The sequence below is a fragment of the Elephas maximus genome, chromosome 11 (genome assembly GCF_024166365.1).
Source record: "Elephas maximus indicus isolate mEleMax1 chromosome 11, mEleMax1 primary haplotype, whole genome shotgun sequence".
NCBI lineage: Eukaryota > Metazoa > Chordata > Mammalia > Proboscidea > Elephantidae > Elephas > Elephas maximus.
Genome location: NC_064829.1, coordinates 54,208,407 through 54,236,232, shown reverse-complemented (window position 1 = coordinate 54,236,232; position 27,826 = coordinate 54,208,407). Strand labels below are relative to the sequence as shown.

Genomic DNA, 27,826 nt, shown 5'->3' with positions numbered 1-27,826 from the left:
AAGAAAATCTATTGCCCTAATCAATTACCAAACATCCAAGTGAAATAGATTGTTCTTTCTTGCTGGAAGGCCATCAAGCCATCATTTTTCTTGGTAATGAGCAACAGTGCAGAAGGGGAATTGCACTTTCTTCATGGCACTGGATGGAGGGTTCCAGTAAAGAGGGCCTGGCCAGGAAAGCTGGGTGTTACCTGCCAAGATGATGGAAAGGTATCTGGAAGCCTCTTTCAGACCTAAACTGCACTCCAACAAATTTCTCTTGACTGTTTTGTATGGATTAGGCAGTATATTGGGTATAGGATATATAAAATTGCGAAAGGACTCTTCTCCATAGCCTGGGTATCTCCCCATCTGGCTTTACTTCCCTGCTCCCTACTCCTTCCGTGGAAGTCCAGGCTACCCCAATTCCTGAGCTACCCATAACTAGGAGAAGAACTCTTTTGAGAGCCTCACCTTCACTATCTACCAGGAACTGGAATTAATCTTGTTGCTGGATACAACCCCAGAGATAATTCATGGGTACCGAAATGTGCTCCAGGACCTATATCTGAGCTCCTGCCTCAGTTTCCCTGCCCAGCGTTCTCTTTCCCTTCTGGGCTTGGTGCAGTGTTCCAAACCTTAGTCTGCTTGGCTGGGCTTTTGCTATGCTGCTTTCCAAAGAGCTGAGAGCCCGTTTTTTTCTATGTCCCTCTTCCTGTGAGGGTCCTGCTATGATGATTTGAATCTGGATGCCATAGTCTACCTGTCTCCAAATATGGTTCGTCCCCTAGGCATTTTCTTGCAGTGGAGCTTTGCCTGTCAAAGTGAACTCCTGACATACAGGTGGAGGCCTGAATCCTATGTGATATCATCATATCCTTTGGTGCCTACACGGTCCTTCCAAGGGTATTGCTTTGTAGAAGAGCTATCCTTCCTGGGGTACTACTTGACACAAAAGGGAGAATTATTATTGGTAGAATTTGGGCAACTTGGATTAGTCTCTCCTTCCTTTCCCACCTAGCTTCAACTTCTTTCTCCCTCAGACCCATGTACCTTAGGTCCTAGCTTATCCTGCAATCTCTTCTCAGTTATGGCACTTATCAGCATGCTGTTCCTCTTCTAGATAGATGCTTAACAGACAGATATGAACTGCTATGATAGTAAAGGTGTATTCAAAGTAGTATTATGGGATGAGCGCAGGGGAGGGAACTACTAATTTTACTTGGAGTAGGAGATAGGGGCAGGGATCTCATGAAGAAAACATTTGCAATGGACCTTAAAAGGGGAGTAGCAGTGACTTGGTGGGCAAGGAAAAGATGGTCCTAAGGGCTTCGCTGCTATTAATGGTAGAAGAGAAGTGGAAAAGAATTTTTTTAAGTACTATATACATTTTTTTATATACATTCTAGGAGCCCTGGTGGCTCAATGGTTAAGCACTCAGCTGCTAACCAAAAGGTCAGCAATTTGAACCCACCAGCTGGTCAGCAGGAGACAGACCTGGCAATCTGCTCCTGTAAAGATTACAGCTTAGGAAACCCTATGGGGCAGTTCTACTCTATCCTACAGAGTTGCTGTGAGTTAGAATTGACTTGACGGCTGTGGGTTTGGTTTTTGGTTTGGAACAACATAGAGTGATTCCTGGGTGGTGCAGATGGTTTGTGCTTGACTAGTAATCTAAAGATTGGTGCATGGAACCCACCCAGTGGCACCACAGAAGAAAGGCCTGGTGATCAGCTTTCATAAAAATTGTAGCCAAGAAAACACCATGGAGTGCAGTTCTACTCTGTAACCCCTGCAGTTGCCATGAGTTGGAATCAGCTGATGGTAACGGCCTTGGTTTTGGTTGGTACAACATAGAATTTGTCAGGTTTAAGTATGAGACTAATTATAAAAAATACTTGATACTCTTTAAAGCCCTCAAAAAATACTTGTTACCACACCTCCTAATTTTATGGATAAGAACCCTGAAGCTCAGAGAGATTAAGTATGTGACTCAAAGTTTCCCATCAAACACAGGAGCAGAGACTGGAGCCTGGGAAGTATGGTGAGGAGACCGGTGGAGATGCTTCTGGACTTGGCTCTGTCACTAGCTGTGGGATTTTGGACAGCCCTTTCTCTCAGGCTTTAGTTTTCCCCATCTGTTAAGCAGCAGGACAGACAAGACCTTTCTTTCCGAAGAGCCTTATTATGGATTGAATTGTGTCTCCCAAATGCTTATGTGGAAGTCCTAACCCCTGTGCCTTATATGACCCTGTTTGGAAATAGGGTTTTTCTTTTTATTATGTTAATAAGGTCATACCGGAGTAGGGTGGGCCCTAAACCTAATCCCTCTCAGTTGTATCTTACAAAAAGAGCAGAATAGACAGACACACATGGCCAGGAAGGCCAAGGATTGCCAGCAGCTACTAGAAGCTGTTCAGCTGCTATTCATAAGGTTTTTACTGGCTAATTCTTTTCAGAAGTAGACTGCCGGCTCCTTCTTCTTAGTCTTAGTCTGGAAGCTCAGCTGAAACCTGTCCTGCATGGGTAACCCTGCTGGTATCTGAATACCAGTGGCATAGCTTCCAGTATCACAGCAACACGCAAGCCCCCGCAGTACGGACAAACTGACAGACATGTGGGGGGATAAGGTACTCCTGACTCACATCATGGTATTTTCAGTCGCATCATATGCATGTGAAAGCTGGACAATGAATAAGGAAGACCAAAGAAAAATTGATGGCTTTGAATTGTGGTGTTGGCGAAGAATATTGACTATACCATGGACTGCCAAAAGAACGGACAAATCTGTCTTGGAAGAAGTACAACCAGAATGCTTCTTAGAAGCACGGATGGCAAGACTGTATCTTACATACTTTGGACATGTTGTCAGAAGGGGTCAGTCCCTGGGAAGGACATCATGCTTGGTAAAGTACAGGGTCAGTGGTAAAGAGGGAGACCCTCTATGAGATGGATTGACACAGTGGCTGCAACAATGGGCTTAAGCATAACAACGATTGTAAGGTTGGCACAGGACCAGGCAGTGTTTTGTTCTGTGGTACATAGGGTTGCTGTGAGTTGGAACTGACTCAACAGCACATAACAACAACCAGAAGCTGAAATGGACAAAGAATGACCTTCCCCCAGAGCTGACACCCTGAATTCAGACTTACAGCTCCAAACCTATGAGAAAAGAAATTTCAGTTCTTAAAAGGCACTCATTTGTGGAATTTTGTTGTGGCGGCCGTAGGAAACTAAGACAGCCTAGTGACATTAAAGAAGCATGACTCCTTCCTCTCTGCAGCAGGGGCCCAGCCCATGGCCCATAATGCTCTGTGTTCCATGGAGAAGCAACCCTGTGGGCTCCCAGTCAGACGCCTCTCCGAAGAGAATTCATCACGATGAAGCTTCTTACAGCCTTCCCCCAACCTCCACAACTTCTAGGAGAATAACCCAAGCGAGGAGGGGCAAGGGTCCACAGGACACCGAGCGACAGCCATTAGGATAGCAGATTGCTGACACACGGCGTAGGCTGGTCTTCCTGTTTTTAACTTTTCCATTATGTCTAATTTATTTTTCCTTGCCTGTCCCCTCAGTGACCCGAAGTGCAGTCACAACCTTATCTTGGCTTTCCTATAAACAGTCTTTTCCTCTGCTTTTAGACCTTTATCTCCTCCATGCTAAAAAGCTAGAGCTGAGGCTTACTGTGACAAGGTAGTGGGTTTCCCCAGAAAATATAATTGTGTGTACATAACATAAAGAGATAAGAGACTGAGATAGTGAGAGAGAACAACATGGAGAGAGGGACAGAAAGGAAGCTTGTGGAGAATTTGAGAGAGAGCAAAAAGGAGAGAGACAGACAGACAGGCAGGTACTGAAAGCCAGAAAGACCAACAGGGAGATAGGGAAGGGATGATAGACAAGGTTAGGCAGAGACAGGCAGATTGGGCAATCTCTACGTTGTGTCTCTGCCTACAAAGAGGGAAGTGATGGAAACTACCATGCTTGTTGGGTGAGACTGGAAGTGTGGAGTCATTGTTTTCCTTATACTTTTTGGACTTTTCAAGGAGACTGCAAGGCCATTGGCTATACCAGAGGCTCCAGGATAGAGTCAGGTCCATCCACATTCCTGGGTCAGTGCTATGGGTCCTCCATGCCAATATTTTGTCTTGGATTGACCAGAAGGCACTGGTCTTGGGGGATGGCATTACCACCATGAAATCAATTCAAAGATTATTCATAACCCCCAAGTATATTTAGATTTTGTGATTCTATTTATATTTTTATATGTTTATTTCTTATTTCTTCAACTAAATTGTAAACTCCTTGAGGACAGACGTTTTTGCATGAGCATGATGCTTTGACCTTCATAGGCTCTTAATAAAGTCTTGTTGAATTTCTGGGCCTGTACCTTCATATAACTTTCAATGGTCCATACAAATGGAGGGATGCCAGATAAACACTGGCTATTTCTAGAGGAAAACTTTGTAGATGGTTATGTGTTCATGAGTGGCCTGGCCAGCAAAGAAAAGATGAAGGCCTTGCCTTTGAGGAACTTAATACCTGCTTCCAAAGTCTAAGAAGGAGATAGAAGAGTAACACAAAGAATATAAATGAAGGCTAGCCAGTAAATAAGTCAACAGAGGACGACTCAGAAGGCCAGCCCCAGCTTGGAACAAACATATCTACCCAAATCAGTTTTCCCGAGAGCTACCTCTGCTAATTGTGTCAGACGATGGTATTTCTGAAAAGTGTTCCAGTCTTTCTTACCTTTGAGAAAAGCAGAGCATGCTAAATTTATTTCCAGTTTGTTTTATAGGTTTGAAATCATACCTGGAAGGCTCTTGGTCTGTGTACAGATATTTGCCCCTGTGCCAAATGGCCCCAGATTGCTATGTTTTTCTAGTCGATTATTCTTTTTACTTTTTCACACTGTTCTTACTCACTGCTGTCGTATGTTTCTACTTAAGTATGTTTACACATACTTCAGTGAAGGAGAGCTAACCAGAAGCTCTCACCATTTCTGCCAACTGTCCAACTTTTATTCATTTCTCAGGTAGCTTAAAAGTCACTTCTTCCAGGAAGAATTTCCTGGCCTCCCAAACTGAGGTTGGAAACCCTCTGAGTTATCTGTTCGTACCCTGTAGATTCTTGACTAAAAAGCTCATAGGTCTACCTCTACCATCAGACTGCTTGCTTGCTAAGGGTAGAGACCATGCTCATCTCTGACCCCTGGTGCCCAGTACACTGTTGGGTGTACAGTGAGGGTTCATCAAGGGCCTGTCTTATGCAGGGGTATGTGTAAGCTAAGGGGCGGCGTGATCTCTCCTGTGAAGCAAAGCACTTCCCTTGATGCTGGGGCTCTGGCTGTAGGTTGCAGGTAGAGGCTCCTCAAGCCCAGCTTTCCAGTGAATGGGGATGTGGTTTTCTGTGTGGTCCTCTCTGCTCCAGCCCAGGTCATTTCCTCGTGTCACCCACTCATCCAATTTTGTGCATTTGCTCCTTCCTGCCCTGAGCCCCAGACAGCCTCCTCTGGGGGGCCTTCCCTGACCCAGTCTGTGATGGCCATTAGAATCTGCATCTCACAGCCTGGGGTTTGGGACTACTCTGCCATTGTCCTGTGTGGCTATCACCTCCCTTTCTTACAAAAAACATTTCATACTCAGGCTGCATGGTAGCGTCGACATTGTCTTATCTACCTCCTCCAATGTACAGGTTAGTGAGGCCCAGGGGCCTGAGTGACCTCCCAAGAGGACACAGCTATTGTGTGGCAGATCATGGAGGAAAGTTAGGTCCCCTAGCTTCAAACCAGGGCTCATTCCAATCCCCCTTGATTCTAGAATCTTGCACACCATGTCACCGTAGCCCAGGGCTGGGATTACAACACGAACACAACATATGCATCGGCATATTGATTGATAGCAGCACTGCTGGGCATGTAATCAGGCTAGGTTAGCCAACTCTAGCAGGTTTTGTGAGGTGACTGGGGTTAAGGGCTGATGGAGAGAAGAAGGGTAGGTCTTTAAGTGAAGGATAGGGTCTCGGATGCTGGAGGGAGCAGATTTGTGGGAGACTTGAGGATGGTGGCCTCTGCTAGTGAGTGAGTCAGACTGGAGGGATGCACAGGCTGGGCCTGGTACCAGGAGAGGTCCCACTACAGGCCAGGCTCCTGCTGTGAGGCTGACGGAACCTTCCTTGGGAAAACGTAGGCCTCTTTCCCTGAAACATGTATTTTCCCAGGAAGGTGATTTTCTGTTCTCAGCTTGGCCCTCCCCACCTCCAACTCTGCTGAGAGAAATCCACATCCCAACAGACTGGGGGTGAAGGCAAGTTGGCCCCATCACGTGTCCCAGTCACTGCTTGAGAAGAGAATTGAGGGAGGAGGCAGTGCTGGGCTGAGTGTCCCGCCTCCTGTGAAACACATAGACAGGTCTGTACACAAACATGGGCTCATACAAATAAACCAAACCTGGCCAAAAATAACAGAAAAGGCAACAGATGCTTCCAATTAAAATGTCAGCGTCTGCCGAGAAGCCGTGCTCTCACGTGGTGTGGGTGCTTGGGGCCGAGGACTACTGGAAGGGACCACATATGGAAATCTGTTTGCATTATTCCACGTCCCAGATGCCACGTAAGACACTGGCCTGACCTTGCAATTAACACGTCGGCTGTTTCTGGGGTGCAGGATGTGGATGCAGGGAAAATAAGAAAGTTGTGAAACAGAGAGCGATTGTTCCCACTGAGTCCTAGAGGAAGTGAGGGACCCAGGAGCATTCTCCCGAATATGACTCTGTGGGCTTCATCACCATCTTCTCTCCTCTCCCTCCTGCCTCTGTTTCCCCTGGTTTTCAACATGGTTATAAAAGGAAAAGCAGTTTGCATGAATAATTGGAAGTCTTAATGGCTGTCAGAAGGATGCGTTTGTGGGGGAAAGGGATAAAGGAGCCACCCCTAACCCCACCCCTGAGCCATTGTAATGGTGGTAGTGGTGAGGGTGGATAAGACTAATCATAGGTACACCGAACTATGTTAATAGTAGCAGGCAGAGTCACACCCTCCCCCTACCTCACCATTGTTCAAAATCGTTAATAAAATTGTTCGTTTCCAATTTGCTTTGCTATTTACTGGTTAAAACAAAATAATTGCTGTGAGTTGACTCCAACTTATGGTGGCTCCATGTGTGTTAGAGTAGAACTCTGCTCCAAAGGGTTTTCGATGGCTGATTTTTTGGAAGTAGAATGCCAGGTCTTTCTTTCTAGGCACCTCTGGGTGGACTCCAACATGTTAACAGTTTGTACCGCCCAGGGATTCTGTTTACTGGTAGTAGGTCTTCATTCCCTTTTCCTTGCAGGGCAGCATTTTGTTGCTATTGTTTATTTTCTTCTCTTTTTTCAAACTCTTTCTTTCCATCCTCAGTTGGGTAATGACTAAGGAAACCAGTGAAGGAAACATGGGAATGACAGAGGAGCAGAAAGAAAACCAATATGATTTTTTCCAAAATTTTACTGTCTCATCAAACCAACAGGCAGTGTGTGCTTGAAAGAGTGCTTTATTCTGAAAAATGAATCTCCTTCTCCTAATTATTTTTATTATCTTCACTATTATAATAAAACCCACATTTTATAGCTAAAGACCCAACCAGAGTAATGTCCACAGAAAGAAAGAACAATGGGGAAATTAATGAACTGAATCCTCATTTTCATTTCAGTGGGAAAGTTGATAATTTGTTGCTTTTAATAACTCATGGATTGAGTCGCTACCACAAGCTATGAGGGCTTGGTACCCACTGGGTAGTAATGTAAGACTTGAAACTCAAATATTTTTATGTGAACTCAAACACATTTTCATTTCTTAATGGTCACTCTTACTAACCAGATAAGAGAAAGACCTATCCACATATAACAAACACATGATTAGTTTTGACAACAGAAGCTTAAACAGGACATTAATTAGCAGCCATAGAGATGGGAAGGTCCTGAATGGGAACGATTACGCAGACAAACCCACAGTATGGCTACAATGTGCCAGGGTCCCATCCCTCACCATATGGCTGCAGTCTGGAGAATGGCTCGTTGGCAATTCATTACCATATCACTTGGAACTCAGGAGCAGATCGTTTATGATTAGCCAATTCATTATGCTATCCTTGGTACCTCAGGGGGATTCTGGGGGCTTGCCTCCCCCGTTGTGTTATTTTAAGGACATATGACAGGGAAAGCACAGCCCTCCTTTCCCCAGCTGCCTTAAAGTACTGTTTGCTGGAAAGTTTGCTGGAATCTAGATAGAATCTTTCAAAAGAAAATAAACAAGCAAAAAATCCCCGCAGTCATGAACTGTAGCCACAGCTGGACCCACTGGAACATTCCAGGAGATGAAAACAAAGATTTCCTCCTCTTTCCCTTCCACCCTACTGAGGACACATTGGTCAACCTTGTGAGTAGACTTTAGTTACAACAAGAATATAATCAGGGACCAATAAGGACTAAAGACCATTAGGCCAGGACACAGGAAGGCATGGTTCTGGAAAGGGATCTATTACCAACTAACTTTGGCTTTGTCAGTTTGATCCTTGGTCCTTAGCTCCAGAACCTGCAAAATGGATACAATCTTCTCCGTCTTACCTACTTTTCAGGGGTGTGAGGAACATCATGGGAGAAGGGTCTTTGATGGAGAAAGTTACTCTGAATCCATGAAGCTGATTCAGCTCAGCAAATCAGCATGTGAACTACTAGAGAGATTTATTTTCAAATCATTAGCACAGGTGGGCAAGAAAGAAAGGGGTACAACCTCTCTCATTGAGATTCACTACCGATGTGGTCTGCCCACACCCAGGGGCCTATCTACAGAAAATAGCACCTATGGCAATTAGTTTTAAATTACCGAATGTTCTCTCACAGCTGGCAATGGACAATGTGATGGCCAATAGAAACTGCTCATTAGGGCCCCTCAAACTGCAACCAGGGCACACGCCCTATCTGCCATACCTTAGTTCCGCTTCTGCTGACACCTCTGTAACTAAGCATTCTAACTAGAGTTGGTTGCCAAGAGAAGATGTATGGGGCTTTGCATAAGGGGAAAAGGTGGAAGCGAGGCCTGAGAACTGACTAACAGGAATGTATTTCTCAGAGACTAAAGCCTGCCAGAGTAGCAGAAAAGCTTGAGGAAGGTTACAGTGAAGAATAACCCAAAATAGAAGGAACAGAAAAGTGAAGAAGGACAAGAACCAAACATTGAGTTAGTTAAGTGAGCGTGATCTGCTGAGCATTTGGCTGGGAAGGGATGAGGCACTGCAGAAGGGAAGCCCACTCTGTGAGTGTAGGACTACATTTTGGTTAATGTGCACAACATGGAAAGCCCCTTTGTGGAGCTTGTTCTATGAAATCGATGCAACCCACCTGGCTTCCATCCTATAAAACTTGCCTCTATCAATAATCCCAGGATCGAGACAAGGGTCCCAATAGCCTACAAATGTACAAAACGGTCACAAACACTATCATTCCCCCAGTACATAAATCTGGCCTAAAAGAAACAGGCTTGCCACAATCAACAGTAATTACACATTTAATTAACTCTATTTTTTTTCTCCTTCTCAAGAATTCCAAGAGGCTCTGGGGAAGGCTTTCCATGTCCCAGGTCTCTGGAAAGAGCTGTCCAGGGGACATTAAAATGATGCCTTCTTCTTGTGATAAGTTTCCCTGTAGCAGTAGAGGCATTAAAAAAGATTTTATTGATCATTCTTAAAAAACAAACAAACAAACAAATAAAAAAACCCAGGTCCTGAATCTTGTGGTTTGGAAGATGTACTGACCAGAAAACCCAGAGACCTGGGTCTGAGTCCTGGCCTGGCCCTGATTAATGGTGCAATGTTGGGCTTACCAGTTGACATCTTTAGGCCTCAGTCCTCTCCTCTACAAAATGACTGTAGGTAGACTTCATTACATTGCTTAGGCGATCTCCAGTAAAATGTTTCTGAGAGCATCATCTCACAAACCCAAATCATTGCGGAGATCCAGAGTTGAGCCTTTGCTTTTATGAATATTAAAGAAGCTGGGTACTTTTCAGCTCTATCATTCTAGCATTCCAGGATTCAATGTTGTTGCTCATATTTATGATCTATGGGGATACAGTGACCCTTGTCAACAACACAAACCCTAGATATGAAATTGTTATTTTGGAATGAGATATGTTTTGCAGTCAGCCTCCGGGCCAGCTGGTCCTAACCAAGCAACTAGATATACCAGGTGCTCTGCTAGGCAAGAAAGAATCCACATTAATTTTGCCAGTTTGTCTGCATCTGTTCCTGACCCTCAACACCCAGAACCTTGGCTGGGCCCAGAAGAACACAGAAGAAGGGGCTGAGAATAAGGAACACACAATTCTAGCAGCCATGCTCTTTCCTGAGGAGCTGGAAACCTGGGCACACCTACTGGAGGCTATGAACACCCATGCATCAGGGAAAAGGCTGAATTTCAAGTCAAGAAGTATTTTCTAGCAACTCAGCTTACCAGAGAGACACCAGCACTCCTTGGGGGTGGGTTGTCTGCTTTGAATATAGGCCAAATGGCCAGAAGCAGTGATGTTTATCTACTAAGGGTAGTCTTTCTCACACACTGTCTTCTTCCTCTCCATGTTCCCTTTTTAAAATCAATAAGTAGCAAATTATTATCAGTTTATTTGCTGCTTCTTATAATTACACTTTTCATGATTAACTCACTGGAGTCTAATTTGACTGTAGAGCTATTTTGTAGGGACACACCATCACTGGGCACCGTGGGACTCTTGAGCGCACAGCCTCACTGTTGGGCTCACGGAGCTTGATTAATGCATATGAAGAAGGACAAAGAAGAGGATGAAAAACGGCAGCTGCCTCAGTCTTGCCGGGCTGTAAACTCCTCCACATTCATTATTTCATTTCATGCTCACCCTAGCTCTTCAAGGTAGCTAGAATAGCTATTACTGTCCCCAGCTTACAAACTGGGTAGCAGACCCGGGTCAAATCATAACAATGTACCCAACATAGGTTCAAAACCCATGTTGACACCCAGCTTGTCCTTCTCTCACAGCACACTGAATCTCTGAAGACGTTAATCGGTGGTTGTAATGGTAATCACCATTTCTGCAGAGCTCTGCAGTTTGCAAAAATGTTTTCAAATTCGTGATGCCATTTGATCTTAACTACAGTGCTGTGAGGCGCAGGAGAAATTATAATATCACTCTTTACAGAGGAGGTGGTTTTGGTTTAGAGAGGTGACTTGTCCAAAATCACACAGCCTTAAAGTGTGGGAACTGGGATGAGAACCCCGGGATCCTGACTGCTGAATTCTTTATTATAGTGCCCCCTGGAGACCAAGGGCTTACTGCAAACATGTGCCTTAAAAGCAGCACAGAACAGTCACCTGACATAACTGCATCTCGTACAAAGGATTATTCTCTGGGACGGAGGATTTTAACTTAGGGACTTCACAAACCTCCTGAGATAAGTATTTGTACTTATACATGTTGTGTATGTGTGTGTGTGTGTGTGTATTTGTTGTTGCTAGGTGCTGTGGAGCCGATTTCGACTCATAGTGACTCTATGCAACAGAGTAGAACTGTCCCACAGGGTTTCCTAGGCTGTAATCTTTATGGAAGCAGATTGCCAGGACTATCTCCCGAGGAGCGGCTGGGTGGGTTTGAAACACCAATCTGTCAGCAGCTGAGCGTTTAACGGTTACGCTACCAGGGCTCCTTACGTGTGTGTGTGTATATATATATGTGGAGATTCTATGAAACTTATCTCAGATTCTCAAAGGCATCTGTGACTCCCAAACAAGCAGCAATCTCAATGATTCCAGTCTGTTCTCTACCAGTGGTGGATGGATGGTGAGGGGTCGGGGGTAGGGGGTGGGTTGAGACTGGGAAAAAGCTAAGGTATCAGCAGAGACCGGGGGGACAGGGCCATGCAGGCCAGATGAAGTGAACATGTTAAGACGTTGGGCCCAGGCAATGGTTAAACAGTAACAAATAGTGCTGAGGCCAAGGGCTTGGACAAATTGGGTATCTGGCAATTAGAGAAGTTTCTGTGGAGTGGTGAGTACAGAAAGAAAATTACCGGAGCAAAGGAAGGTGGAGTTAAGGAAGGGAAGACAGTTGAATGTGGAAATACTTCTTTAAAAGTCTGGCAATTAAGGAAAGTGGAGAGATGGAGTGCTAGCTTGGAGGGGGGAAGTAGGGCCAAGGAAAGTTCCTTTTTTTTTCCCCCTTAAAAATGGGAGATGTTGTGTTTGCTGAGGAGGGAGCTAATTGAAAGGGAGAGACCAGGTGAGAGAGACAGCACCTAATTAGGTGACTGGAGGGGATGAATCCCAAGTGGAGACGGAGACGGTGGGTTAACTTGAGAAAAAATTCGAGACTTTCTGGAAGCAATAGTGTTGGTAGGAGGGAGAGGTGGAGATACAGAGAAAGGGTGAGTTTCTTTCATGTTCACTACCAATTTCATCTACTGCACTACTTACGGCACTTACAGTAAGCAGCAAGGTACGCCACCCAATCAGGCTGCTTCCTGCCACCCCTGGGCATAAGCCCATTGACTCTGGGCATCTAGTATCTTTTTGCTGCCCTTCCCCAGTCTCTTCTGAGTCTCTCTAATTCCCAGCTCCAGGCACTGACCCTGTCCAGGGAGCTCTCCAGCTGTTCTCTCTGCTCTCTCCCTCAGCCCCCAGCTTCACAGAATTTTCTTGGGGATCATTTCAGCAGTAAAATACAGAAATGCATTTGGGGAATTGTTTTCTTTGCTGCTGATTTATTTGATTGCTAAACCTTTTAGAAAACTTGCACTACATAGTATATAGACATATTACTTACATTTATGAAACAGGTTATATTTGGAAATTTGTGTGGGAAGCTTTTCTTTCCTGAGCTTTGGTCAAGATTGGACTTCCATACTGTTCTGACGGTACAATCAGAGCCTTCTTCTTTTTGTACTTGTAGAGTCTGTCTTAGAGACATGGCCCCCTAAGTCTTTGTTGGAAACATTGATGTTTTAGTTGGGCACATCGCTGCCTGGAATAAAGAAAACATTTCCTAGCCTACCTTAGGCTAGGCATGGCCACTGAAATGTTCACTGAAGTTGAAGACTTCCAGGAAAGATTTTTCAGAGGGGTACAGACAGCCAACAGGAGTGATTTTGCTCTCCCTACACCTACTGGAAACCCTGGTGGCATAATGGTTAAGTGCTATGGCTGCTAACCAAAAGGTCGGCAGTTTGAATCCGCCCGGCTCTCCTTGGAAACTCTACAGGGCAGTTCTACTCTGTCCTATAGGGTCACTATGAGTCGGAATCGACTCGATGGCAGTGGGTTTGGCTTGGTTTTACCTCTACTTATTCCTGCTTCCTGCCTGGATGGCTTGGATCATGAAATGACCTTGGAGATGGAACCCATGTGATGAAGAATGACAGAGCAGAAAGTGAGAAAGAGCCTGAGTGCTGGGGACATCGTTCAGCCACCATATTAGCATCGGGCTGCTTACTTCTGGACTCCTTTTAAGTTGGGAGAAATCCATCCCTAGCGTATTTAAGCCATTGGTATTTCTGGGCCCTGTTTGGAGCCCTGGAGGCACAGTGGTTAAGCGCTATCGCTGCTAACCTAAAGGTCGGCAGTTCAAATCCACTAGCCACTCCTTGGAAACCCTATGGGGCGGTTCTACCCTGTCCTATAGGATAGCTGTGAGTCAGAATTGATTCAACAGTATTGTTTTTTTTTTTTTCTTGCCATAGAATGCTGTTTCTGATATCCTGTCAGAGCTGGGGCTGGCCTGGCACCCCTGTGCTCCTTCCATGATTCCTCTGCTTCCCTGTATGAAACCATCTTAGTGTGTGTGCATGAGCAGAGATCCAAAGCCAAGATGATTTTCAAAGCTGTCAGCTTTGCTTTCCAGCAGACTTCTGCTCCCCACTGCCTTCTCATTTCCACTGAAAGAGAGCGAGGCTGCTAGGAATTACCTTTTTCTTTTCTGAATTGTTTACTATAGCGATATAGTAAACACTCAATACCCACAGCCCAGAATGTTCAGTGCTAACTTGTGCTGAATTTATTTCAGTTTTTTTTAAGTTAAAGAAATAAAATGTTAAAAACACAGTGAATCCTCTTTGTGCTCTCTCTGAATTTATTCTCCTCTTCCTATTAAGAAATCCTTCTCCTGAACTTGTGTGGCTCCTTCTCTGTATTTTTATGATTTTAGTACATACGTTTGAATCCATAAGTAATGAATAATATTGTTCCGTATGTTTTAAATATGTACATAAATGATATATTAATATAAGGGGAATGAAGAAGAACTGATACCTTTGAATTATGGTGTTGGGAAAGAACATTGCCGGAAGAACAACAAATCTGTCTTGGAAGGAGTACAATCAGAATGCTCCTTAGGAGGAAGGAAGGTGAGACTGTGTCTTACATACTTTGGACATGTTATCAGGAGGGATCAGTCCTTGGAGAAGGACATCATGCTTGGTAAAGTAGAGGGTCAGTGAAAAAGAGGAAGACCTTTAACGAGACGGATTGAAACAGTGGCTGCAACAATGGGGTCAGGCATAACAAGGATTGTGAGGATGGCGCAGGACTGGGCAGTGTTTTGTTCTGTTGTATATAGGGTCGCTATGAGTTGGAACTGACTTGACGGCACCAAACAACAACAACAACCGGAATGACTGTGCTCATTTCCCAAGAAAACTTGGCATTGTTGAACTTTATAATTTTTGACAACTGTATCCACATGAAATGGTGGCTCTTTGCTATAATTGGCATTTCCCTGATTATTAATGAGGGAAGCCCTCCTTTCCTATATTTGTAGGCCATGTTGATTTCCATTTCTGTGAACTGTCTGTTTTTATATTGGACTATTTGTCTTTTGTAAGGAGCCCTGGTGGTACAGTGGTTAAAGCAATTGACTGCTAACCAGAAAGGTCAGTGATTTGAAACCACCAGTGGCTCCCGGGGAGAAAGATGTGGCAGTCTGCTTCCGTGGAGACTTATAGCCTTAGAAATCCTATTAGTTATTGTAGATTTTTTTTTCATATATTTTAGGTATTAATTCTTTGTTGGTTGAATGCATTGCAAGCTCCCTTTCAAAATCTCTCACTTTTCTTTTAGCTTTGCCGAACTTCCTTAGTCACATAGAATTAAAAAAATTTAATGTAATCAAATTTATTCATCTTTTTCTTTTGTGTTTTTAATAAAAAAATTATAAAAATAAAGCATAAAAATGTTTTTCTGAAATTTTTCTAGTAGTTTAAAATTTTTAACCTTTAGTATTTATTCTATCTGCAAATTATTTATTTTGTGTATGGTGTGATAAAGATCTAATGTGAATTTCCCAATTTGGAGAGTCAATTGTTGTGACACTAGTGTCAAACGGTCAATCCTTTGCCTACTTAATGGTAATCGCCCCTGTCATGTATGAAAATTCCAAAAATGCACGAGTCTCTTTCTGGACTTTCTCCTTTATGCCATTGGTCTCGTTATCCTGCACTACCATGATACTGTTTTACCGTATGTTTTGACATCTGTAGTATAATAAGTTCCCCTCTTTTTATTCTTTCTCAAAATTATTTCAGCTATTCTTGGCCCTTTTTAACTTTCAAGTGAATTCTAATTAATCTTTTAATGAAATGTTTTCTTCCTTCCTCTTTAAGCAGATACTTCTCCCCAGTCCCCATTCAGATTCCAAATGCTGCTTCCATCAAAGACCCAGGTTCCAGTCCCACCTCTGATACCGAATGGTTGGGTCACCTAACCTCTCTGGGTTTCAGTTTCCTCTCCCCTGCCTGTTTCACAGGGTTGCTGAGCTGATCAAATGAGAGAAGCATGTGAGGATGCTGGGAAGAGTTAAAACACTGTCCAAATGCAAGTTAGAGCAATAGTCTCAGGACTGGCTTGAGACAAAATGTGAAATTTGGAATTTTTTTTTTTCCCTCAGCTTTTTGCTTTTTCTACCCTTCCTGATTCTCCTCTCTCCCAAACTTCTAGTGTTCTGAGATGCAGAGGTCTTCTGTCAGGGGTGAACTTATGAGAATGTGTTAGAGGCAGCTTGGATTCATAAAAGCTCTGGGCCCAATTTTAGGCTATAGATGTGGGACTTAAGGTAATTCACTCAAACTCTTGGAATCCCAATTTCTTCAACTTTACAAGGGGCATAATAATTCTCTCCCCCAAGCAGTATGGTGAAATTCAGAAGAGATAATGTAGGTGAAAGTACTTGATAAAATGTGAAGCCCTCTGAGGATCATAAGGTATTATTTTTATAGTTCTTGCTGACATTTACATGTGGAAAATGACTTAGAAGAAGGCAGTGATGGTTAAGTGTGTTGAAACTCTATAACTCATCACTTGAATCAAGACATGTAGGAGAATCAAACTCAGTTTGTCTACAAGTATGGTTGACCCAGTGCAATGGCCACCTACACATTATTCTAGAAGATGTGGGAAATCCCATCCTTAAATACCTTTCCCTTTAGACGTTTTGGAGTCCCTGGGTGGTGCAAATAGTAACACACTCAGCTGCTAACCAAAAGGTCGAAAGTTCAAGGCCACCCAGAGGTACCTCAGAAGAAAGTCCTGCTAATCTACTTTTTTAATTTATACAGGAAACTTTATTATACTCATTAAATCATAGGGCTGATTAAAATAAACACATTACTATTAAAATAAAAAGAAATTGGTCCACAAGCCACCAAAAATCATCTGTGAACCAACAGGAGTTTGCCTGGCACTCATGGGGAATGCTGACGAATACAAATGCCTGGGCCAGAGGGTATGTGGCTTCATCAGGCCTGAAAGAGCAAAACATACACCGGAAACATCCAAATGTAAGACTGCTCGAACTGAACAGGAACCAGTGCTTCTCAGGCTGACAGTGTTGATGTCCACTGTCTTTGCTTATTTCCCTAAGGCGCACCAAATTGCCTGGCTAAGCCCAGGTATCCAAGGAAGCCTGAAGAACACAAAGAGGTAGGAATGGCTGCTACTCTAGCCCGGGAGAGCACCTGTGATCCTGAGTCCCCCTTGGCCATTTATTTTATCACCCACAGCTGAGTTGTATGTATATTTTAATGTGCTATTGCTATGCTTTGAGATATGTACCAAGGCACATTTTTAACCAAATGCCTTTTGGTGTTCTGGTAGCTTTCATTTTCAAGCCCTTGTCTTCTTTCTTGTTCTGCTCGCATAGCTTCTCTCTTTCCAACTACCTCCTTCCACTCAAGGGACGTAGCCCTTTCCTGTTTGTGGAGAGGCTGTTACAGAGACATTAGCAAGGAAGACAGGCTAGCAAGAGGTGGCTGGGGTTTATGGTCTGCACTGCATCCTCCTCCCCTACCCCTCTTATCCCAGTTGTTGTTAGCTGCCGTTCAGTTAGCCCCTGATTCATGGCAGCCCCATGCACAATGGAAGGAAATGCTGCCTGGTCCTATGCCATCCCCATGATCAGTTGTGGATTTGGCCATTGTGATCCATAGGGTTTTCAGCGGCTAAGTTTCAGAAGTAGGTCACCAGGCCTTTCCTCCTAGTCTGTCTTGTCTGGAAGCTCTGCAGAAACCTGTTTAGCAGCATAGCAACACACAAGTCTCTGCTGGCAGACGGGTGCTGGCTGCACACGAGATGCACTGTGGTAATCTACTTCTGAAAAACCAGCCATTGAAAACCTTGTGGAGCGTAGTTCTACTCTGACACATCTGAGTTGCCATTAGTCAAAATTGATCTGGTGGCAATTGGTGCTGGTTTTCTGGAAATTCTGGTGGCGCAGTGGTTAAGAGCTATGGCTGCTAACCAAAAGGTCGGCAGTTTGAATCAACCATGCTTTCCCTGGAAGCCCTATGGGACAGTTCTACTCTGTCATATGGGGTGGCTCTGAATTGGAATCGACTCAGTGGCAACGGGTTTGGTTTGTTTGGTTTGGTGCTGGCTTTAGAATTTGCAGCCTGGACATGTGGAGAAGTGGAGTTAGGAGGGGCATGGAGGTAGGAAGTCCATGATGCCTGTCTGTACAAATAGGCAGAGCTATCCTTAGGCACGTGCTAGGCTCAGCACTAACCTGAGGAAGAGAGAGCCTCAGGAGCTCAGAGCTCAGAGCCTTTGACCCTACTCGCTAAGCACACATACCGTTCAATTAAAAGGAACATTGAGGTCAGCCCTAATATTATGTGAAAGGACCTCCCCTGGAGTCAGCATATGGCAGTGGCCCGACACCTCTCTAACTGTTGCTACTCAGGCCACCAGAGCAGCTTGCTTCTGTGCCAGGATCAGTCTTGGGCTTGAGCCAAATGACATGCCTGGGCCAGATGACATGAGGCTGTAGCCCACCTGCTTAGTCTAATGCAGAATGCCCTTTTTGCTGGTAATTAGTTTCTTGCCCTTTCCCCTGCTCTATTGAAACAGGGTTTCTTACCTTTGCTTCACAGTCAACTCCATGGCTGACCCTTGACTATTCTTTTGACCATCAGTCCCTGCTAGAAGTTGTTGGAATTCTTAAAGCCAACACCAGCCACCACTATACCTGCCCTTAGCTTCTGTCAGTGGCCACTTCCCTGTTGTGGTTTGGGCAAAGGCAGGGATTTCTGACTTGGGTTCAGATCTTAGTCCCTGGAACTCATGATCTGCCTGTCCTTTCCCTTGGGCCCATCCCATTTCTGACCCATTCTCATTCTCCCAACCCCACATGATCCTTGCCTGCTTTTGCTCTCTTGTTCATACAACCTCAAGGATTCAACTCCCCTACAGCTAATTTACCTAGTTCTACACTGTGGATGACACTTATGATCCCTTTCCTTTGATTCCTAGGTTCTGAGTCTGAAACCAGTTTGTGATATCTACCAATCAGGTTTCATTCCAAACATACAACTGGCTGTTTTTTCTTGCATGTAGACACTAAGCTTAGGAACAGGTGGTATAGTAGATGCTGTGATTGTCTGCTCAGATCCCCCTTCAGGAATGAAGGATGCATTCCTCTAGCCACTGAGAATAATACTTGCAGAAGTGAGCTGACTTGCTGAAGGACACACCCTTTCCTGGGGCAGCCCACATTCTGTGACTGCTTGGTGTGGTGGTAGGAATCAGAGGCGAAGAGTTTAATGGCCCAGCCCCTTATAATATCTTTGAAGAGCTATCCCATTCTAGGGCTGCTGATGGGGTCAGCTGAGGCCTTGTGACTACTTCAAAGCTGAGTTCCTCTCTTTGCCCTTCTTTGCCTCTTCCCTTTCCCTGCAGGGGTTGATCCTGAGAGCACTCTTACTTTACACATGTAAGCCCACCTCAGAATCTGATTCCTGGGGAGCCCAACCTGCAAAAAATGTCAACAAATTTTTTGTTGCTAAACCAACAAACCCTTTATTGACTCATCTTCTTTCTCTGCCCTGTGGTAGGCAGAATAACAGCCTCCCCCAAAGATGTCTGTGCCCTCATCCCCGGAATTTGTGAATGGGTTACCTTACATGGTAAAAGGGACTTTGCAAAAGTGATTAAGGTCAAGACTTTGAGATAAGGAGATTATCCTGGATTATCCAAGTGGACCCAGTCTAATCCTATTAGTCCTTAAAAGCAGGGAAACTTTCCTGGCTGTGGTCAGAAAGAGAGATGTGATGACAAAGGAAGGGTTAGACAGGCATGGTGTGTTGACTCTGAAGTTGGAGGAAGGGGCCACAATCCAAGGAATAAGGGAAATTTCTAGAAGATGGACAGGGCAAGGAAATGGATTCTCCCCAGTGCCTTCTAGAAAGGAATATATCCCAGTTGACCCCTTGATTTCAGTTCAGTGTCCTACCTCTGACCTATAGAACTATAAGATAATGAATGTGTATTGTTTTAAGCCATACATGTGTGGTAATATGTTATAGCAGCAACAGGAAACTAATACATTTCCCTTAGGAGTCATCTTAACACTTTTGTACAACCTTGGGCATGGAACCTTACCTGTCTGGGCCTTAATTCTCTCATCTGGAAAAATGGTCATTTTGGACAATATGCTTTCAAAGCCCGTTTCAACTTCACATGGTTTGGTCCTACTATGCTGAAAGTAATTTGTTAAAAGTTGTGGGTACCAACCTTAGAGGTGAGACCAAAGGGGCAGTATTCTGGATTCTGGTGACAGTTAGCTCAGCCTTTAGGGAAATCTACTATTTTTAGAATATTTAAAAGTATTCTTAGCTTGAATTTTGTCAGGAGCATGTATAATAAAATGCCACAGTGATTATAATACGCATAAGCCTACTAGACATAACTATTGTGGAAGAAAAACAGGAAACTAAAATAGGATAAAAATAGAGCCTCATCTGGCTTCTTCACCCTCCTAGTGGGTAACCAGTGCAGTTGCCACTTCATTAACTGATCTGTGTTAAGAAAAGCTGAGCTGACAACAAAGTAATAACGGCCATAGCATAGTGATAATGATGATTCGCTGCCACATTTATCTAGCACATTATGCTTTTCAAAGCACTTGCTGTCTCTTTGCTTGTTTGAGCCTTAAGTTCTCAGAATTTTCATAAGAAAGTTGAGAAGGTAGGGAGGGTGGGCCCCATCCACCTGACTTGAGAGATGTGGACAGATAACACAGCCCAGAGTATAAAGGACCCCGTGTCATCACACAGGAGGCAACAGCAGGTCTGGGGTGGGCTCTGGTCTCCACATGGAGGCCTATCTACTACACCTCATTGCTTGTGGCAGGTGGAGTTACCCAAAGGAGAAGTCAAACACTGTCCCCAGAGAGTTTATACTACTAATGGAGGGCTATAGAAAAAAGTTATTTTTTACTCTCAGTAGAAAGAATAAAGCCAATAAAGAATTAGTCACTAAAGTTAGCTGGGAAAAGGTCAAAGAATTGAGTGGAAGAGAAAGAAAGCCATGAGAAATCTAGAAGTGGATTCTAGCCTGTTACCCACCTCAGATGAGATGCTGGCCACAAGGTCTCCAGATAAGTAAGAGAGGAGAATGCTCCCTTTTCCTCTCTCCTGGGAACCCACTTAGGCTCCTTGGGGGCAATTTCCAGAGGCCCTCTGCATTATAGCCTCTGTAAAATGACAACACCAACCTCAATGTTACAGCTCTCCCCTGCATCCCCCCACTGAGGTGCAATTGCAATGACCAACCTTGAAGGCCAGTGATCTGTAAGGGCATAAAAAGGAACAATTCTTCCAGGCATCCCTAGCTCATGTGAATAATGAGGGGGGTGAGACCAAATCTTGTTAAGATGCCATTTTACAAGCTAATATCTTGACAATCCAGTGGTTTCTGCTGACTTCTAGCATTGGCAGGCACACCTAACACTTCCAAGTAGAGAACAACCTTGTACCCTTAGGGCCTTGTTAGTGGCTTGCTGTCTTAACCATGAGAAGGTGGTGTGGTTCGTATTAGAAGTTCCTTCATTCACCAGAAAGATTAACCATTCAGAAAGAGTCATTCAGAACCCAAGTAATTCCTGCGCTGTGATAGATGTATGGATGCCCACTAAGAACTTCCTCAGCAAGAACTTTCTAACACTATGATTTTTCCTGACAGAGCCCATGGTGTGTGCTACCCTTCCACAGGGTAGAGTTGTTTGGAAGAAACTGCCCAGCCACAATGACCTCAAGCCATTTTTCATCAAGGAGAGGCCATGTGACTAGTTCTCACCAACAGATGTGAGTGAAAGTGTTGTGTGTCAATTGCAGGCCAAGGTGGGTAGGAAGCAGGTGTACCATCTTCACCTCCTCCTCCCCCATCAACCAGCTAGTTGCAGAGGATCCAGCATAGAACCCGAGGCCCTAGAAGATGGCAAAGCCACAAAATAGGAGGCACCTGGGTTCTGAATCACCACTTGGACCAACACCCATTTGGACTTTAAATGAGGGGAAAATGATCTTCTATGGTGTTAAGCCCCTGAGGTTTGGGTGTTATCGGTTACTACAGTAATTGTACTATAGATCCCAATGAGAAGAGGTCTGCTAGCATTTCAGATCTGGTCCTAATCCCATGCCCTCACGGAAACTGTTGCCTTCCCTCCCCACTGATACCACCTCTGAGCAACTTTCTTCAACTCTATATAGGTGTAGAACAGCTGGTCTGCTTGTCAAACAACCAATAAATCTGTGTTTGGCAAAACAGTAGTTTTCATCAGTAAGTGACCTTAAAATAACATTTGTATTGCTGCAGAAGTCATTCCAGCCCTGAACCAGAGGCATCCCAACTCAGACCCTCCTGAGGTGTGAGGCAGGAAAACTTTTGAAGTGTGCAGAGTATTAATGGCTTTATCGTCTCTCGTTTATCTTCCTGTTTTCAAACCGGCAGATATGTTCAGCAGTGTCAGATCTGCTCATCTATTTTTGACGTATACATAGAACCTATCCCTTTAGAATTTCGCATGTCACCATGTTAGCTTGTGTCTGGAAGCAGCCAGAATTGAGCTAGGAAGACCCTGGCTCAAGGGACAAAGGTCTTCTTAGGAACTAGCCCTCACAGGTCAACTGCAGTTCCCCCATGATCCCAGTGACCCCAGAGGAGAAAAAATAATTTTAGTTTTCCATAATGGCATTATTGGTGATAATAATTGTTTTAGAGGACATTTCCCATAATGGCATTATTGGTGATAATAATTGTTTTAGAAGCCATTTTCTAGAACATACTCACAGTTTCCTCGGTCACACTGGTATCAACAGGTTCTATAAAGGGTCTTGCGAACTTCTATTTAGTTGACTTCAAATAGTAAGCAAGAAACATCCCTGTAAAGATAGATAGTGGAGGTCAGAAACAAGTACCCTAGGGGGTTTAAATTGCTTTTTAAAAAATAATTTATTTTATTTATTTGTTGCTGTTGTTGAGAATATACACAGCAAAGCATACACCAGTTCAGCAGTTTCTACAAGTGCCATTTGGTGACAAAATTACTTTTTTATTTAATAACTTTTAAAAATTGTAGCTAATACCTGTTAATTTCAGAAAAGATAAATAATACAGGTTAGGAAACAGAACATAAAAAATAATCCCTTATGCCCCCATCCAGATGATAACCACTGTTAACAGATTGTTTAATGAATACTCATGTGTATGTGTGTATATATTTTTCTATTGTTTTAATTTTAAAAGACTGAGAGCATGCTACACATAATGTATTATAACCTGCTTTTATTCACTGAATAACATATCAGGGTATATTTGGCCAATAAATCAACTACAAATGTGTTGTAGACAGCTTCTAAGATGGCTCCCAATGATCTCTGCCCTCTGGTGTTCCTGCCATTGTGTAACCCACTCCCTTTGGGTATAGGCAGGACTTGCTTCTGGCCAGTAGAATATGATAAAGGTGATGGGATGGCACTGCAAGATTAAGTCACAAAAAGACTCTGGCTTCTGTCTTGCTTGCTCTCCCTTGCTTGCTTAATCTGATGAAGCCAACTGCCATGTTGTGAACTGTCCTATGGAGAGGCCAGTGTGGCGAAGAACTGAGGGAGGCCTCCAGTCATCAAGCCATAAGGGGCTGGATCCTGCCAACAACCACCTGAATGACCTTGAAAATAGATCCTTTCCCACTTAAGCCTTGAGATGACCGCTGTCCTGGCCAATACCTGTATTGTAACCTATGAGAAACACTGAGCCAAAGGACCTGTTTGAGGCATGCCCAGATCCCTGACCTATAGAAACTGTGAGATAGTATATATTGGCTGTTTTAAGCTGCTGAGTTTTAGAGCAATTTTAAAGCAAATTGTTACGTAGCTGTAGATAACTAATACAAACAATATAGTTTTTAAAAGTTACTTAGTATTCCAATGTAAGACTGTACCATAGTTTACTCAATCTTTCATTGCTGCACATTTTGGTAATTTTATTTCATTTGTTTTGCTATTATAAATGGGGCTACGAGAAATATTATCATAGGTAAATTTTGGTACACATCCTTCATTCTTTCCCAAGAATAAAATCCAGGAATAGCTGAATTTCAGAGTGTACATCTTTTAAGGCTTTTGACACACTATTTCCCAGTTGCTTTCTGCTAGGACTGTACCCACTGACATCCTTGCTGGATACATTTTGGAATGCCTGCCGGTACATACCAAAGGGTTTACTTTTCTGAAGTATATTTTCTTTGGTTAATTTCAACTGCTCTGATTTGAACTATGTCTCCATGTAAACCAGTTAGAAAACAGAAACAAAAACAAAAACCCAAGAATGAAAACTGAGGTTGAATTTTGAAAACTACTAGATAATTCAACAGTTTCACCAAAGAACCGGTTGCTTTGAAATCAGCCAAATGAGTTCAACCACCCTCAAATTGTTATTCTTATCTTTCAGTGAGCACTATAGTTTTGAAAATATGATGTTGCTTACATTTCCCCAAAAACTTTGAAAGGGAAAACATCAATACTGGTTGAAGTCAATATAACAAAGGCTCTTTTGAAAATCTTAGTTAATTTAATCACACGAAGGGTTGTCAATAAATTCAACTTTTAAAATTACTAAGCTGGATTGACTGAATTCAATACCTAGATATTTTTGGAAGCATTTTGCATACATATACACCACTACCATTTCCAAATTGCAACCTTCACTGTTGGGGAAGAATAAATATTTTAATGAATGCTATATATTTTAACAGGCTCTGAACCCTGCGGTTGGTTCAAGCTAAGGGTGCAATTTCAGGCATCTAAATAGTAAATAAATGAGGAAGAAAACCCATGTTAATTGCGGTAATTTGCAGTACTTTCAAATTCTTAATTAAGAAATAAAATAGGATTCATTATCCATGCCCACTATAGATGGCATACATAGATCAGCATTATGACCAGAGGCAAGACCTGAAGTCATTGCTATAAATGAAATAATAAAGAGAAATCACTGGCACATTATTGGCCAAAATGTGCAGGCACTAGGAAGTAGGGGAGAGAGTGGCACGAAATGCCCGTCTTCCGTAAATGCCCTTCTTTCTGGCCTGTGGATTGCTTTAACCCAAGAGGCCTCCTCTGAGCCTGGAGTCCTGCCCCTCCCTCCTAATCTCTTGGACAGGTTCTTCCCTCCACCCTCACACATAACTTCCGTGAGCCTGTCTAGCAACTCTGCTTCTTCATCCTTTTCCAATCAGCTGCTAAACCAAAAAACCAAAACAAACCCACTGCTGTCGAGTCAATTCTGACTCATAGCAACCCCACAGGGTTCCTGAGACTATAAATCTCTATGGAAGCAGACTGTCACATCTTTCTCCTGCGGAGCTACTGGTGGTATTAAACTGCTGACCTTCTGGTTAGCAGTCAATCTCTTTAACCACTGTGCCACCAGAGATCTTAATCACCTACGAAGGTCATTTTTGGGCCTGGACTTCACTTCAGGTCCCTGTCTGCCTCATTCTTCTGGTGAGCCCTGATGTTATTCTACAAAGGTGGGAAAAAGAGAAGAGCTTTTCTTTCTTTCTTTTTAAATATTTTATTTTTTGTTTTTGAAAATATACACAGCAGAACATACACCAATTTCTACATGTACAATTCAATGACACTGGTTATGTTCTTCAAGTTGTGCAGTTATTCTCACCCTCCTTTTCCAAATTGTTTCTCCCCCACTGACATAACCTCACTGTCTCCCAAGCTTCCTATTTAATCTTTTGAGCTGCTATTGTCAATTTGATCCCATAAAGATGGTTCTTTGAAAAAGCGTAGTGCTCAAGGCAGACATTCTTTTTTTATTGTTTAGTTTGAAGAAACTTTCAGGGGATATTTTTGGTTTAATATTTAAGGTTTAAAGATAGCTCAGGGCAACAGTTTTAGGGGTTCCAGACTCAATATCTCCAGAAAGTCTGGATTCCATGAAAATTTGAAATTCTGTTTTGTACTTTTCCCCCTTTTAGATCAAAGATTCTATAGAAGCTTTGATCAAAATGTTCCATAATGGTAGCTGGGCACCCTCTAGTGAAAACAGCTGTTCTTAGAAATAGTAGCATTCTGACTCACATTGCCCTTTAAAAAGTTAAGCATTAAACTAAACTAGGGTAAGTATATAATTTATCATAAAAAATAAATCACCTTTGACTGGGACAAATGCTAAGTTGGACAGGAGACTGGGACTGTTGAGAGCAAACCAAACCCATACAGGCCCCCAGGGCAGGGCTAGGGTGGTGGTGGGCATAAGTTTTCAGGCATGAGAGATTGAGCTCTGTTTTAGTGATGTGGACTTCGGGGGTAATATCAACTGATGTCTTAAGAAAGAACATTGATATATCTGGCTGTGGGCAGAGACAGCTGATCATGTACTTCTGGTGAAAATGTTAATATGGACTCTGGGCATGTATCTCTGGGGCCCTCCTTTTCTGATGTCCTGGCTTTCTTAGTCTTGCAGGCAGTCATGAGCATTCAGGGGAGACAAGAATGGACAGGAGTGGGCTGCCAATTGCGGTTGGCTCAGCAATGAGAAGGGTACTGAGCATGAGCAATTTGGAAGAGTCTGAAGCACTCAAGACAAAAGAAGGAAATAAAGGAAATAACCCATTACAGATCTCTAAAAGGAATGAGGAGTCTTGTCTGGGATTAGACCCTGAAGTGTTTTGAGCTAGTAGGACAATTTTAGTTTCACCTGTAGACCCAAGGAATTTTAGAAACTAACATACGTATTTCAACTCCTATTGTATCTCCATGTGGAAGGCATGAGAAAAGTCTGAGGCATACTCCTTGTTTTCAGGTGGCTAAAGAAGTAAATTCCTTGAGTTGAGGGCTCCTTCTCTCTTGAAAGTGCAGATGAAGAGAAACCTAGACTCCGGTAGCTCTATGGACTGAATCATAGTCATCCTTTCTTGGGGAGACCTTTGGAATTCCCATGCTGAAGACCCCAATGGAATTCACAAAGGCTGACACAGTTGTCCACATCTTTCTGTGCTCCATTTCTCAAAGGACCCTACCTCCCTGGGTGCATCTGGACAGAATCCACACCATTGTGAGACCTGGAGGCCTGTTGCTGTGGGGAATATGAATGATTATCTCCATTCCTTATCAACACAAGGTATAGAATGGAATCATCCTGCCTTTATTTTTTTGCGGCAAAGAAGACACAAATTTTTCCAATTTCAGAAATGAGGCCAAGGAGGAGCAAACTCCAAATGTGTCCATAAAAAGTGAAGCTAGATACCAGGCTAGGAAGGAAAAAAAAGCAGCATTATATAAAGTGTTCTTGTTGAAGTCACTTGTTTATGTGTTCTAAGTACTCTGACTTGGCTCATACAGTGAGTGAGAGCAGAAGGCTAAGGAGATATAACAAAAGATGGGGGACTGTGTGCAGGAGATATCTGAACCATGAGAAACTGCTCAGGAAGGGTAAGCCATGTTGCACTGATATAAGGAGCAACAGCGAAAATTAGTTGCTGAAGTTCTTTTGAAGAGAAGCGTTACATGCAGTTATGTCTCAGCTATGACATTTGAGAATTATTTGTTCATTTTTTTTAAAATTGATTAATTTCATTCGACAAATAATCATTGAGTATTTTCTCTTTTCCAGATAGAGTACTTGTTGTTGGGTGCCGTCAAGAAATTCTGACTCATAGTGACCCCACATGACATGATAGAACTGCCTTTTGGCTGTGAGCTTTATAAAAGCAGATCACCAGGTCTTCCTCCCATGGAGCAACTGGGTGGGTTTGTACTGCCAACCTTTTGGTTAGCAGCCAAGCACTTAACCGTTGTGCCACAAGGGCTCCTTGATAGAGTACTAGGTGCTGTAGATTCATGGGAAGTAAAATGGGAGTTTATAACCTTTTAAAAGGGACTTCTACTTTTAAGATGGAAATGTTAACACAGCCCTGCCTACTTCTTTCTGAATTCATTCTGAAACAACAAGAAAAATGAGACACAGAAATGAAAACTTCATCTCTTTTGAGGATGGGCTGCCAAGAGCAA

General features: G+C 43.3%; 1 protein-coding gene across 1 annotated transcript in view; it reads right to left on the bottom strand.

Annotated features, from left to right (window-relative positions):
* Positions 1 to 27,826, bottom strand: part of SLC14A2 (solute carrier family 14 member 2) — a 511,838-nt gene that overhangs the window by 191,149 nt on the left and 292,863 nt on the right. Inside the window, exon 3 of the mRNA XM_049901586.1 lies at positions 22,590 to 22,681. The gene's annotated coding sequence lies outside the window, so the exon portion shown is untranslated. The remainder of the gene's footprint in view (positions 1 to 22,589; positions 22,682 to 27,826) is intronic.